Raw genomic sequence first — 13,723 nt, 5'->3', positions numbered from 1 at the left:
AAACTTTTTTTTCCTGTTAGTTTGATTCTTTCTGGAGTTGAAATCTTTCATCGACATCTTGGTGAAGATATTTGTGATCCGACGACCTGCATTTCTAGGGGATCATCCCCAGCCCAAGTACGTTCATGGATCAAGGCTTCCCATCTTTTTGGATGGTCGATTCATGGCGCTTTCAAAAACCATTATTGGTAATGTTCGTGTGGGTGAAAAAGTGACAACATCGTTGCTCCAGTAAAATTGCAGCCTCTTTACTAAAGTCCTTGGAGTATTTTTTTTTCTTGTAGAGATTGATATCGCGAAGAAGGTGTTTTCATGAAATTTGATTGTAATTCTTAGTCATAGAAGTTACTTTGTCTTTCTTTGGATTATAGATCCAAATCAATGTACCTGTAATTGTTATAAGTATGAATAAAATTATAGGTGTTTTTAGGAAAAACATTTCTTTAGGAAGTTGCACTGTGGGCCGCGTGTCAAATTTGGATCCAACAACCACGGAGACGGCCGACACATGTTGGGTTATCACTCGGCTGTTTGCAAGCATTTTTTTTTTCTTGTTGCCGGGTCCTCTCACTCTGTAGGTGACGACTTGCAAAAAGAAGAAGAAAAAAACACACACATATAACTTGTTTTTTTGATAAAGGACATTTCATTGCATTGGTATATCACGGTGAGACAGCCACATTAAAAGGATGCTCGGCATCTGCATTGCACGATGCACACAGCCAATATATCAAACACAAAAAAAAATCATTTTATAGCAATAATAAAAAGTATGGTCCAAGGTGCGGTAAATCCTATTCGAAGATTACACCACCATCCATAAAGGGTAAGAACCTCCCTATCCGAATGCTCGAATTGGGTAGACGTCATCATATAAAGATCTCTGTCCTCCGGCCTCTACAGAATGAACCATGTACAGAACCATCACACACATGCATGAATAACTTGCACATATGATAAAACACATTTACCATTTAAAACCACATCATTTATGCTAAGCCACAATGACCAATATAATGCAGCTGCCCCCCACAAGAATATACACAGACAATTGTTTGTTGATACCCTGCAATCAATTGTCAAACATATTACCTCTAAAAAATTTGCCAAACATATTACGTGTGCTATGTGATGGATGAAATTTTGAAGCTACTTGAACTATGAGCCATACCACACAAGCAAATTTACACTTAAAAAATAAATGTTTAATAGACTCGTCATGTTGGTAAAAAAACATGTCTTACTATTTTATCAATTGCGACACGACAGGCTATCTTTAGTTAGTTATAAGAAAACACAACCTTTTGTTAGCTACGCGCAACCTCTAGATTGTGTCAGTCGGTTTGCGTTCGGATTCTTTTCCAGTTTTATCGTCTGCGTCACTAACGTTGTAACTGCGAAGGATGTTGAGTATTATAAGATAGACTAGGATTTGGTCCTGCCTTGCCATGTACTCCAAATTAGACATTGTACTCCTATATATATATCCACGAGGCTCAAGCAATACAATCATCGATTTCACCAATATCTCTCTATCCCTTCTAACATGGTATCAGCCTAACCGATCCAACACTTGCCACCGGGCGCCGCCTCCGGGCCGGTCGGCCTCCATGACCGCCTGTCGGGGGCCGCACCGCCCGTACCTAGGATTCGTCCGTCGGTCGTGTTGACCGGCTGCCCTAGAGAGTCTTTTTCCTGAGCCATTGCTTCTAGTTTTTCTCTCTCCCGCCAGTCATCTTGATCGGAGGTTTCTTTTTGGTTTTCCGATCTAAAATCGGTTTGCGTCACCCGCCGCCGCCGTCGACACCCGTGCGCCTCTACTCCAACACTGGCGCGACCGGCCGACCTCTTCATCGACCCAGCGACCTGTGCGACAGGCGGACCCTAACGGCCGTCGTCCGCGCGTCTGCCTGCCGGTCACCTCGACCCGGCGGCCTCGCACCATGCGGCGGCCCATCACATCCGCCGTTCACGCGTCGGCTCGCCCATCGGTCTACGCCAGCTGTCGCCGCCCTACTCTGACCAAGATTCCTCCATCGCCCCGACCCAGCGGCCTCGCGCCATGCAGCGGCCCATCACAACCGCCGTTTGCGCGCCGGCCTGCCCGTCGATCTACGCCGCGCCAGTACGGCCGCCCCGCCGACCATCGTCGTCGGCTTCATCTTGGACTCTGCCGCCACCCCACCCCCACCAAGCGGCATCCCCGACCTCGCGCGCGATCAGCTTGATCACCCGCTCACCACTGCGATCCACCTCATCTACGCCGCGCGACCGACCTGACCCGTCGGTTGCACGCGCCTCCGCAGGTCCCGTGAAGATCGTCCCCGAGTTCAGCGCGCCCCTCCACCGACGAGCAATGGGCTGCCGATGCGTCGCCTCGTCGGGCCGCAGCACCGCCGCCCCGTGGTTCTCCCTGCGGCTGCACCGCTTGCGCGTCGCCGCTGTGTCGCCCTTCAGGCCATAGTGCCGCGACATGCGGTCCCCGCCGCCGCCCCGAGGCCGTCCCCGCGGTTGCACCGACTCGGGCTCCGCCGCTGCGTCGCCCCTTCGGGCCGTAGCACCGCGACCTGCCCAAGGTCTTCCCGCCGTCTCCCCAACCCACCTGCTGCCGCCATGTCGCCCCTTCGGGTCATGGAGCCGCGTCCGCGGTCCACCGTCATCCCCGCGCGTCGACTTCCCGTGGTATGCGCCGCGCCGCCTCCCTTGGCGCGGGAACGCCACCATCTGTGCCGGTGTTCATCACGCTGTCGGGTTCCTCGCCTACTTCGAGCATCGCCGCCGCGCTCCTAACCTAGCCGCCGCCGCTACCCCCGTAGCAACCGCCCGTCCAACACTAACCCGTCGCCGTCATCTTCCCCGACCACTTTGTCTACTCCGACCACCGTTGGTGACATCGGCCCCCATACCGATTGGCGCCACAACGGTCGTCGAGTCTTCTTCTCTGCTGGCCCTCCGACTCCTCGACATGGCGTACAGCTCGTGCAGGTCCCTCGTCTACGCATGCCCGATGCTGGCAATACCGATGCGTGCCTTCATCCATGATGTGTCCTCGGCCTGTCAAGCCTGGTCGGCGCTTCGTCAACTTCGTCTTCGTCCGTCTATGCATGATTGGTGCTGGCAACACCGATGCGTGTCTTCGTCCACGACGTGTCCCCGAGCTTGATAAACCCGGCGCGACGCATCGTCAACAACGCCTTCTTCCAATCACAAATATCTCGACCGTCTCGCCCGCTCATGCAGTTGCATACTAGCTACTCCAATCACAAATCCACAGCGTGGTACTACCTCGGCTGGTCCGGCGACGGCGTGGCAGCCCGGTGGCACCACTCATTGCAGCACGCGGCGCGCACACGCCACAGCCCCAAGAGCTCCACGGTCCAAGGGAAGGGGCCGTCCGGTCAAAAGATCCCCTACAAACAAAAAACATTCCTCCATCCTGTCTCTGCGGCGCGGCAGGATATTCCAGGAGATAGCGATCGATATCCATGGCGGGCGACGACGGCAGGCATGGCTCCAACCTGAGATCTGGCCGGCCTGTCTCAAAAGCCGGAAAAGCTCGGTCGCCGGAACCGAGAGAGCAGGCCAGGAGGCAGCTATGCTATGATTCCAGGGCCGGGACAGCGATGCGCCATGGCCATTGGCCGAGAGTCCCAACCCAACCCAACCAGGAGGCAGCCGGCGACAGCGATGGGTCCTCTTCGATCGGGAAACCCAACTCACTTCTCAAAGCGGCAGAAACCGTAGGGCCCCGGGAGTATCACATGGTCGCTTTCCATCCCGAATTACACCAGGAACGGAAACCCAAACCCAAAGCCGCCGGCCGGGGAAGAAGCAAAGGGAATGGCCTACCTCATGACCACCACCTCCGGCCGGCTCCCCTGCTCGATCGCTGATACCACGAGCTTGGCTCACATCACATGTCGCCGTCGATCGACCAAACCCATATGCGGTTGAATCATTGGAACCATACTCACTCACTCGAAGGAGAATCATTCCTTACCAAAGCAACCATAGTAGAGTATCAATCAATCTGATAGTGCATGCTAAGTGGAGTAGTAGGGCCCTGCATGCATGGCTAGATAATCTACTCTACCCATTTTGGAACCTCCCTGTCTTCCTCGGGCGCGCAGCTAAATTCTGCTATTTATACGTAGGCTGATCACGACTAGACCTTCTGTGTCTGTGTCTCTGTGTGTTGCTGATTTCTCTGCTGCTTTTTTCGAGCCAAGCAAACAAAGGGAAACCAGAGCCTCGCCACATCTCTATCTGCTGTTACCTGTACATCAACGTCAGGGGATCAAAGCTAAAACTACACCAGATAGAGACACAAGAACAGATTTCCCATATATATAGATAGATAGAAGACCATACTATTATCGGCAGCTAGCTAGGACCATAGTATCACACACACTCACACACTCGCTCTCTCTTCTTCCAAATCCCAATCGCCGGCCACTTGTCACTCTCCTCTGCTCACTGCTCCGAACAGAGGAGCTCCAACTCCATCACCTCCTCTTCAGCATCAGGAGGAGGAGGAGACGTCGTAGCGCTTGTGCCAAGCGAGCTAGCTAGCTAGGCACGAGAAAATTCAGGCTGTGGTGAACTGATCAGCGATCACTGGTCAGTCACCTGATCTAGCAGCCGGCAGAAGCAAGAGAAGTCCAGTCAGTGAGCCAGAGCGAGCCATGGGCGGCATTGCTGGTGGTAGATGCCGGATCAGTGGCCTGGCCTTGCTCGTGTGCGCCGTGCTCTTGTCCGCGACGACGATGGCGAACGGCATCAGGACTGGAGCAGCTGATGGCACGGGTGCTCCTGGTCCGGCTGCTGCCGCGGCACAGGCTGCCACCCTAGCCGCGGCTCCTCCCGTCGCTGCCGCTGCAATGGCACCACCTTCGGAGCGAGCTGCATTGGAGGATCCGTACAAGAACAGCAAGAGGAAGGTGCCGAACGGGCCCGATCCGATTCACAATAGGTATTGTTTACTCATCTCATCTCTGGTAGTTCTTGGCTTCTTGCTTACTTCAATTGTGCTCGTGTTTTAATTACTTCTCTAGCACAATACCTCTAACACAATTACACCTAATTGTACTGTAAAAACTCTCCATACTACAAAGTAGACATAAATATAACTGCAAATGCTAATAATGCAGAATCGCATAGCATGCACATACTCAGTTTTTTAGATAAAAAAATGGAAGGACCCTCTGGCTGGTCCCCTGCATCATGTCCATGCAGACTTACCTCGATTCACCGGCTTGTTTTGCCTCTTGTGTATGTGGCTAACCAAGACCATGATGTGTTTGCTTGCTTTTTCAGGAGAGCCAGATGGGGAGACGCACCGGCAAGGAGAGTGTAAGGCATCACGTAAACCGTGGATCAATGTTGAGAGGCTCGGCGAGCGAGCACACAAACATTGAGGTGGAATGGAAGGTTCCATGGCTAAGAGCCATGCATGCATATGGTGGTGCTCATGATGGTGGAGGGCAGTTATATAGTTACAAGTATTCATTCATGTATTAGTAGTAGTAGTAGATACAGAGGGGTAGAGGAAGATGCATGGTGCACACTCCATGGCACCGTGGTTGCTTTGGTCAAAGTGCTGCTTTGTTCTCCTCTCTTGATGAGGTTTTGTTCTTTTCCTTTTTCTTCTTTGGAGGAGGGGTTAATGGTGTTAAAAGGAGCAGTCCAACTTACTTCTCATTCACACAGAGTAAAGCTCAAAGATTCTTGGCATGCACAGATTCTACTTCATCCAAGTAGCTTTCATTCTTCCCGATGATCTCTTTAATAATGGACCGTATGTTTGCATGCTTTCAAAGGACTCAAACGACTAGTGAGCAACTCTAATAAGCTGCAGCCATCAAGCTGTAAGGATCAAAATATCATATTTTTTATGAGTTGTATGAGAAAGAAGGGAAGCAGGATGTAAATTTACAGCCAGCTGCAGCATGAATCCAAGATCATTGTGAACAGTGTACGGTGGGTCATATCTCTACTCCTATAAAAATCTGAGTTGGTGATGATGGTGTGCCTGCCATCTATCACCAATTGCCGTCGGATCTGAATTTGACGCATACAAAGCAAACTGTTGCAGTTTTGCAAGAAAAAGGCCGCACTTGTTTCCATATTTACAAACAACTCCTTGTCTTTCATAATTGTTCCCACTCCCACCACAATATAGCTTTAATGTGACTGACCCAAGCCTCTGCACACACTTACATTTGAGTACTGCTAGTAACAACCATCAACGATCAATCATACTCCGGGATTCCACTGTGGAAGTGCAGTGCAGGGCTACGGAGGCCAGGAGAACGTACGTGTAGGTGACGTTCTTGTCACGCAGAAACCAGAGCAGGGTGCATGGAGTAGCTAGCCAGAGTGCCGCCAGACCCATGCATCTTGATAACCGGGCAACGTCGTCACTGCTGGGTGATTTCATGGTTGGCCACGCCACTTCTTTTGCACGCAGACACAAGGGGGAGCCGCACCATCTCTCTTGGCTCGCTTTATCGCTTTCATTTTTCTTGAGCTGCCGCTGCCATCGAGACGCGCATTTTGAGGCTCCGTACGTCTGCATGGCTGCTGATCCGGGCCTTGAACCTCGCTACGACGAGCTGCGAGAGGCAGCGATGGCTGACGATGCATGGCGACCTGTTGATTTGATCTGCTACTACTGCTGACATAGGTTTAGCTGCATGGGACTAGGCTCGCTCTCCTGCAGCCAGAGGCCGGAGCCCAAGGAGGCAAGGCAAGGACGACATGGCTAGGTACGATCCTACCGCATGGGAATGAGGACTTCTATGTTACTACCTCTATAGTGGGTAGACTCCCTCCGTCCTAAAATAAGTGTCTCAACTTTGTACTAACTTTAGTATAAATTTGTACTAAGGTTGAGACAGATATTTTGGGACAGAGGGAGTATGTGGTAACATGCAACACTTTATTTATTAAGCTATAGACTTATTTTGCCTTGATATGTGTGATGTTACTCATACTACTAATAAGAGCAAGTATAATAGGGTGATGTAGGCGAGCTGTAAGACTACCCACAATGGGAGTAACATAGGTAGTACCATTACACATATCTAGGTTAAATAGATGATGTAGCATGCAATAAATGAAGAAAGAGATGAAAATGGTAACATAGCTAGTTACTACTAGTATGAGTAACATCACACATATCAAGGCAAGATGTGTCTATAGCCTAATAAATGAAGTGCTCCATGCTACCACACATATGTTACTCTCCACTATAGAGGTAGTAACATAAACTAGTAACATGGGCATGTTACTAGTCTATGTTACTACCCATTGTGGCTAGTCTAAGACTTTAAATAATACTGTATATTTTTGCTGAGTTGGATGAGAGAGAAAAGAAAAAAGAAGAAAAGCGGGCTACAAACTTACAGCCGGCTATAGCACAAGCTCCAAGACCCTTTGTGAGAGAAACATGTGGGCCATATATTAATGATGTAGTATACTAATATGGCTAACTATTGTATAAATAGGCTATAAGGTTGGCTATAAGTGACATGGCAAATTCATATAGCCGACTGTTGGCTATACTATTAATCATGCTCTAACTAGCTATGTTACAATTTTTCTCTCTTTTTTCATTTATTGCTTGACACATCATCTATTTTATCTAGATATGTGTGATGTTACTACTCCCTCCATTCCAAAATATAGTGCGCCCACGCTTCCCGAGGTCTAACTTTGACCATAAATTTAGCCAAAGAGACTGATTGCGGCGGAAGAAAAAGTTATATAATTGAAAACTTCTTTTGAATACGAATTTACTGGTATAACTTTTGCTCCCGCCGCAATCGGTCTTGTTTGTTAAATTTTTGGTCAAAGTTGAAGCACGGGGATAGAGGAAGCACTATATTTTGAAACGGAGGGAGTACTTATATTACTCCCACCCTGAGTAGTCTCAGGGCCAGGCGGTACACACTGACACTACTATCACTGATAACTGCGCTAGGTTGGGACTTGAGTACGGGACATGCATGCATGGTTGCTTTCGTCAGTTCATCGCTTTGATCTACTAATTAAGCCGCTACTATTACCTCCGTTCTGCTTTATCGGCCCCCTTTGTAATTTGTGTCAAAATTTGACTAAAATTTGAAGTAACAAAATATTAATGCATGTGGACAAAAATTATATTATTGGATTCGTATTTGAACATAGTTTTTAATGATATAATTTTTGGTGACATGCATGAATATTTTGTTAGTTAAATTTATGGTTAAAGTTTAGAACAGAATACAATGAGGATCAATAAACCAGGACGGAGGTAGTAATAACTAATGGTCCACGTGTCGCAACGGGGACAAACATATTTTAGTGACTCGATAGCAATTACTAGAAGTGCTTTAAAAAAGACGCCGCGAGTGCCTTTTTCCAATGAGCGTCGTGCATCAACGCTAGCGGGTAGGATCGTGTGGCAGAACAAGAAGATGGTAGAAAGGGAATGAGAAATTTTAGGAGCCCGCATAAATGATAATTTTCCTAACACCACAGAGTTTTCTTTTTCTTTTTTTGGGGTATGGTGGCTGAGAGTTAGTGAGCAAAAGAAATATGTTCGTGCTTGTGAAATACTAAACATATGGCGCGCATGATTGACAAAATAGAATAACTGATGCACACATACTTTGCTTGTTGTTCCGTGGCAACACGCGGGACTAATGGTGTGGTCGAATTTTTTCCGTGGGCAGCGATACGCAAGCGTATGGCCAACATGACAAGGGACACACGCAGCCCCTGCCATATGAGATCTAGGTTGGTCCTCATCCTCCTCCGCTGGTAGATCGCCGGCCTCATCTGCCGCCATCGGCTCTGTTAGTGGGAGTGTGTGAGGAGACCCGAATCTACCGGTGGGAGCCATAGTTTTCTCCTCTTGGAGCATTAGATAAGTTTCTGTTCGGAGGTGGCGTGATGACCGTGCCCCGTTGGCATGGAATAAGTTCTACCGCCTCTCCCTCGATCCAGTGGTGCTTACTCGTACCCTCGAGAGATGTGCGGAAGATGGCGCGCCCTCATATTTTGCAGGTTTGTCTAGGTCACGTTGTCTTGCGAAGCGAACAACATGGTTGTACGTCTTGGTCCTTCTGCTCTAGTTCCGACCGATGAAGATTGACCAGCCTCGACCTCGTCAGAGTGCTTGGAAGGTTTGTGTTCCCCGATTCCGTCTGGCTGCAACTGGGGTGTTCTCTCTCCGTCGTTTTCTTCTATGAGGAGCCAATTTCCTACACAGATCGCGACCGCCGGCTTCTTCCGGTCTACATTGATGACTTCCCGGGCACTGCTTCTACAAACTCCTGGGTTTAAATAAGTTTGATTTGTTGAGAAACCCAGAGAGGAAAGTCAGTTTTGCTCATGGTGTGCCCCCCGTTGATGTAGGAGGAAGAGGACTTGGGTACCTTCAAGGATTTGTATGCAATTTTCAATTTTTGTAAGGGTGTTTTCGTAAGGGTTTGTGGAGTAAATATATTGCCTTTGGACTTTTCAAAAAAAAGAGAAGGGACCAAAGTGTTTGACCCTAGGGTGGACCTAGCCTGGCCTTTAGCCCGGTGCTTAGGCCCAAAACTACATGAAATGCTGAGAGCAAGGAGTGGAATTCGAAGCTAGAAAATCGCCACTTGTTGCCTATGACATGGTGTTAAGAATGGATTGGTTGAATACGCCGTCGGGGAACACTCCTATTTCACGCGTTTTGCGCCGATAGGTGGATGCAGCACACATGAGGTGTCTTGATGGCCTGCCGATACACGTTGTAGCGTCAGTTGAGGAGGTATCTAAAGTTGATGATCCCCGGTTACTGTATCTCCCACATACTTTAGCAAATTACTGTATGTCCATGTTCTTGTAGTGATTTACTGTATCAAGTTATTTTTGAAACATATAACTTTTTAAAATGTGCAAATATTTCAATATGTCGAACACTTTTTGAAAAGTGATTTTTTGTATTTTTTTTTGAAATTCTGAACAAATTTTGAAAATGTTAACTTTTTTGAAAAATCATGAGCATATTTCTAAAACCAAAATATGAAACACGAACATTTAAGAATTTGTGAACCAATTTTGGAAAAAGGATAATTTTCTAAAATTCCAAACAAAATATGAAAACATGAACATTTTAAAAAAAATCTAGAATATTTGTTTTTGAAAAAGTGAACATTTATTGAACTTCCTGAATTGTCTTGGCATTTCTGAATATTTGAAAAAGAAGGAAACTATTTCAGAAAGAAAAGAAGAACAATAAAAAGACAAAACCCGAATGAAACAGAAAAAAAAAGCAGAAAAACAAAGCCTGAAAGGTTCCTAAAACCAGTAAAAACCAGAAGGAACCTACTGGAAGGATCGCAAAAACAGGTGTGTACGCTAGCTGAAAATTGACCGGCCCAGCCAAGCAATAACGTCGCATATCCTCCTATGCGAAAACTCGCCGGGCGCGGCCCTGTGCCGCCCGCAGCGACACCAACGCAGGGCTCGCCTACAGGGAGCCCAATTAGGGCCGGCCCAGCAAGTAAAAAATGTCTCATCATGCTGACTTCTTGTGTATTTTTAATTTTTCGTTTTACCTTTTTCTTCACATTATTATTCTTTTCTCATTAGAAAAATGTTTCAACATGTATTTGAAAAAAATGTTTAATATGTACTCCCTCATTCGATATTAGTTGTAGCCCAAACGGATGTATCTGGCACTAAAATACATCTTGATACATCCATTTCAGCGACAACTAATATGGGATGAAGTGAGAATTTGAAAAATATATTCAAAAAACATTTTTTAAATGTTAAACATGTATTTTTAAATATTAAATGTGTATATAAATGTTTTACTTGTAAACAAAAAATAGAAAACTTGTATAAAAAGCAGACATGTGTTGAAAAAAGAAAAGAAAAAAAGAAATGTCCAAAAAACAAAAATCTAAGAAAACCGATAAAAACAGAACGAAAATCAAAGAAACAAAAAAATGCAAGAAACAGAAAATGAAAGTTAAAGTATAAAAAAGGAAAACCGACAAAACCATCAAAAACAAAGAAAACTGGAAAAATAACCAAGACAAAAGAAAAAACAAAGAAAACCGACAAAAAAACCAAAGAAACAAACAGTAAAAAGGTAGAAAACCAGGGCCGACCGAAACAATAACCGGACGTGAAATGAGCGAAGGCATCACGCAACGAACAACTAACTGGCTGGCCCGTCGTCGTCGGCCCGTAGACGATTTCTGTTAGGAACTGGTACGGGCGAGACGTATCCCTAGCGAACCCCCGCCAATTTGTCGCTTAATCTGTCAAATGGGTTTTTTTCTCCCTAAATGCTCTTTAAAAGCTAGATTTTTTTAATAGAATTTAACAGCCCAAAGCCCACATACATGGCCCAGCCCGGGGTTCAGCCCGTTTCTGGGTCCGCCCCTGCTTCGACCGGTACTTGACTTGTGGTACTCCTGACGAAAAGTTATACATGACCTTAGGGGCACGGAGGCGCCGTGGATCCCAGCCCTTGCCGGCGGGAGGGCTCCGTATTTATATGTTTGTTTGAGTTTTGGTTACGGTTTGTGTCTTCCTTGGCAAGGAAGACGAGTTGGCGGCGGCTCTTTGAAGATGGAATAAGGTTCTCCTCATCTGGGCCTCGTCCTGTTGATGTGTCTAGCATTATCGGTGGGTGTGTGGAGATGTGTGTCCGGTGGATTTGCTCGGGTTTGTTCGTCGTTCGTCTACTTTGTGTCTATTCAGATTGAATCTTTCCGATCTATGCTAGTCTTCATCGGCGGCGGTTGTTGTTCTGATGCGCTGGTCCTATGGGGCTCAGCACGACGATTTCCCGACTGTCTACTATAATAAGTTTTGCCCGAATCAGGCAAGGGAGGGGCGATGACGGCGGCGCATCTTCGACTTGCTTTAGTTTCTGTACTCGTCGCTAGGTGGTCTATGGATCTGGATGTAATTTTTATTATTTATGTGATTCATTGTACTGTCATGATTAAAGATGAATAGGATGATAAGTTTCTCAAAGAAAAATTGGGAGCCTCCATAGAAACACACGGTGCAGCACAGTTGTCCGACCCCACGTGTCATTGGTTGATGCGCGATCTGGGCGATCCCATCCCGATCCACAGTCAACCGACTGCGCGAGCCGGATGCAATAAATCCTCGCCCACGCTCTCGTGATGAAGTCAAACATGTGGACACTTGTGAGCAGCATCGATCGCTCCACTTGCCAACGAACCCCAATCGTTGAATCTGTGTACTCCGCGACGGTGACATCCGCCGTTCTAAAGTCAGAGCGGCGCCGAGGTTTTACCTTTGCCCGGCGGCCGTGTGCTCTGCCGATTCGCGCACGTCCACAGCAAAGCAAACTGACTCGCGCTTCCATCAACTTTGCTCGGCCGTTGACAATGTTTGCTCGCTCGCTTTTTTTTGGATGGCCGTCACCTCACGGCAAAGCAATGTTTGATCACAGGTCACAGCAGGTGTGTGCAGTGATCTTATTATACTTTATAGAGCATGCACGTAATTCTAGGTTGACAATTTAACTAGCTAAATATGTATTATATGTGATAAAATATATATGTTTAGAAACTACATCCTCTTGAGAATCCAATGATATACTTTTGATGAAATAGAACGCATATTTGGTTAGTCAAATCAATGACCTAGAACACCCTAAAAAAATCGATGACCTAGAACTGTGCGCACGTCCTATACACAAGACAAAGGAAGTACTACCAATCAGTGAGGTCTAAAACAAGGCACGGCGGGAGTTCCTGCTTCCGGTATAAAAACGAACCGGCCGATAGGAAGAAAATCTTATACGACCGGGTCGCATGCTTTCAAGCGAACGACCCTGTCCATCAAACGACACGTGTATTTGTGAATCTCCAGGCAAACAATCCACTTCTTCTTCCCCACTTCCTCTTCTAGATGAAGGGGCTCATCGTCCTCTTCGACTCCAACTTCGACGACGGCGGCCGTGACAGCTGCACCTCCTCCTCGGATGACCAAGACCCTCCACCAGCCCCGGGCGCCTACAGCTGCGCCGGCGACCGGAAGGGCAAAGGCCCGACGTGGAAGTGGTGAAGCTCTGCCGTCTCCGTCTTTAATTTCAAATTCTTAGTAATCTAGTTTAAACTTGTCCGTCGTTTATGTGAATTATGTGGACTTTGACGATCTTTTGGAGATCCGTTGGTGATCTTTCGGTGATCGGAATGTGCATTTCTATGTCGGATTCCATGTCTGTTCGATGATCTACGTAGTTTAGTTCCACGTTGCATGCTTAGTATGGATATAGGGTACCGGATATGAGATACACGAATGTGAACGACCGGATTAGAGGAGTGCACGGTCAGTGCCTGCGGACGCATCCGTGGGCGTTTGAGAGTCCGGATTTGCCCATCGCGGCTATAGAAGTTCTTAGTATGCCTCCTGGAAGTACGAAGATGTACCATGACCTCAAGCAGTCGTATTGGTGGACTCGAATGAAGCGAGAGATTGCTCAATTCGTGAATGAATGTGATGTCTGCCGAAGAGTGAAAGCAGAACACCAACGACCAGCTGGTCTCCTTCAACCTCTTGCTATCCCAGAATGAAAGTTTGATCATATCGAGATGGACTTCGTGACTGGATTTCCAAAGTCCAAGCGCGGAAATGATGCTATCTTCGTTGTCATCGACAAGCTCTCTAAAGTGGCTCATTTCCTTCCAATCAAAGAATCTAT

General features: G+C 47.2%; 1 long non-coding RNA gene across 2 annotated transcripts; it reads right to left on the bottom strand.

Annotated features, from left to right (window-relative positions):
- Positions 1 to 644: 644 nt before the first annotated feature.
- Positions 645 to 6,187, bottom strand: LOC120962698 (uncharacterized). 2 transcript variants are annotated; one of them, XR_005753447.2, is made up of 2 exons: positions 5,242 to 6,187; positions 645 to 4,276 (listed from the first exon to the last, which is right to left on the bottom strand). It is a non-coding gene; the product is annotated as an uncharacterized lncRNA (long non-coding RNA). The 2 variants fall into 2 exon arrangements; XR_005753446.2 differs by having other exon boundaries at positions 645 to 1,066.
- Positions 6,188 to 13,723: the final 7,536 nt, after the last annotated feature.

Source organism: Aegilops tauschii, chromosome 4 (assembly GCF_002575655.3).
Source record: "Aegilops tauschii subsp. strangulata cultivar AL8/78 chromosome 4, Aet v6.0, whole genome shotgun sequence".
NCBI lineage: Eukaryota > Viridiplantae > Streptophyta > Magnoliopsida > Poales > Poaceae > Aegilops > Aegilops tauschii.
The sequence above is the reverse complement of the archived record's forward strand: the minus strand, read 5'-3'. Positions and strand labels throughout refer to the sequence as shown.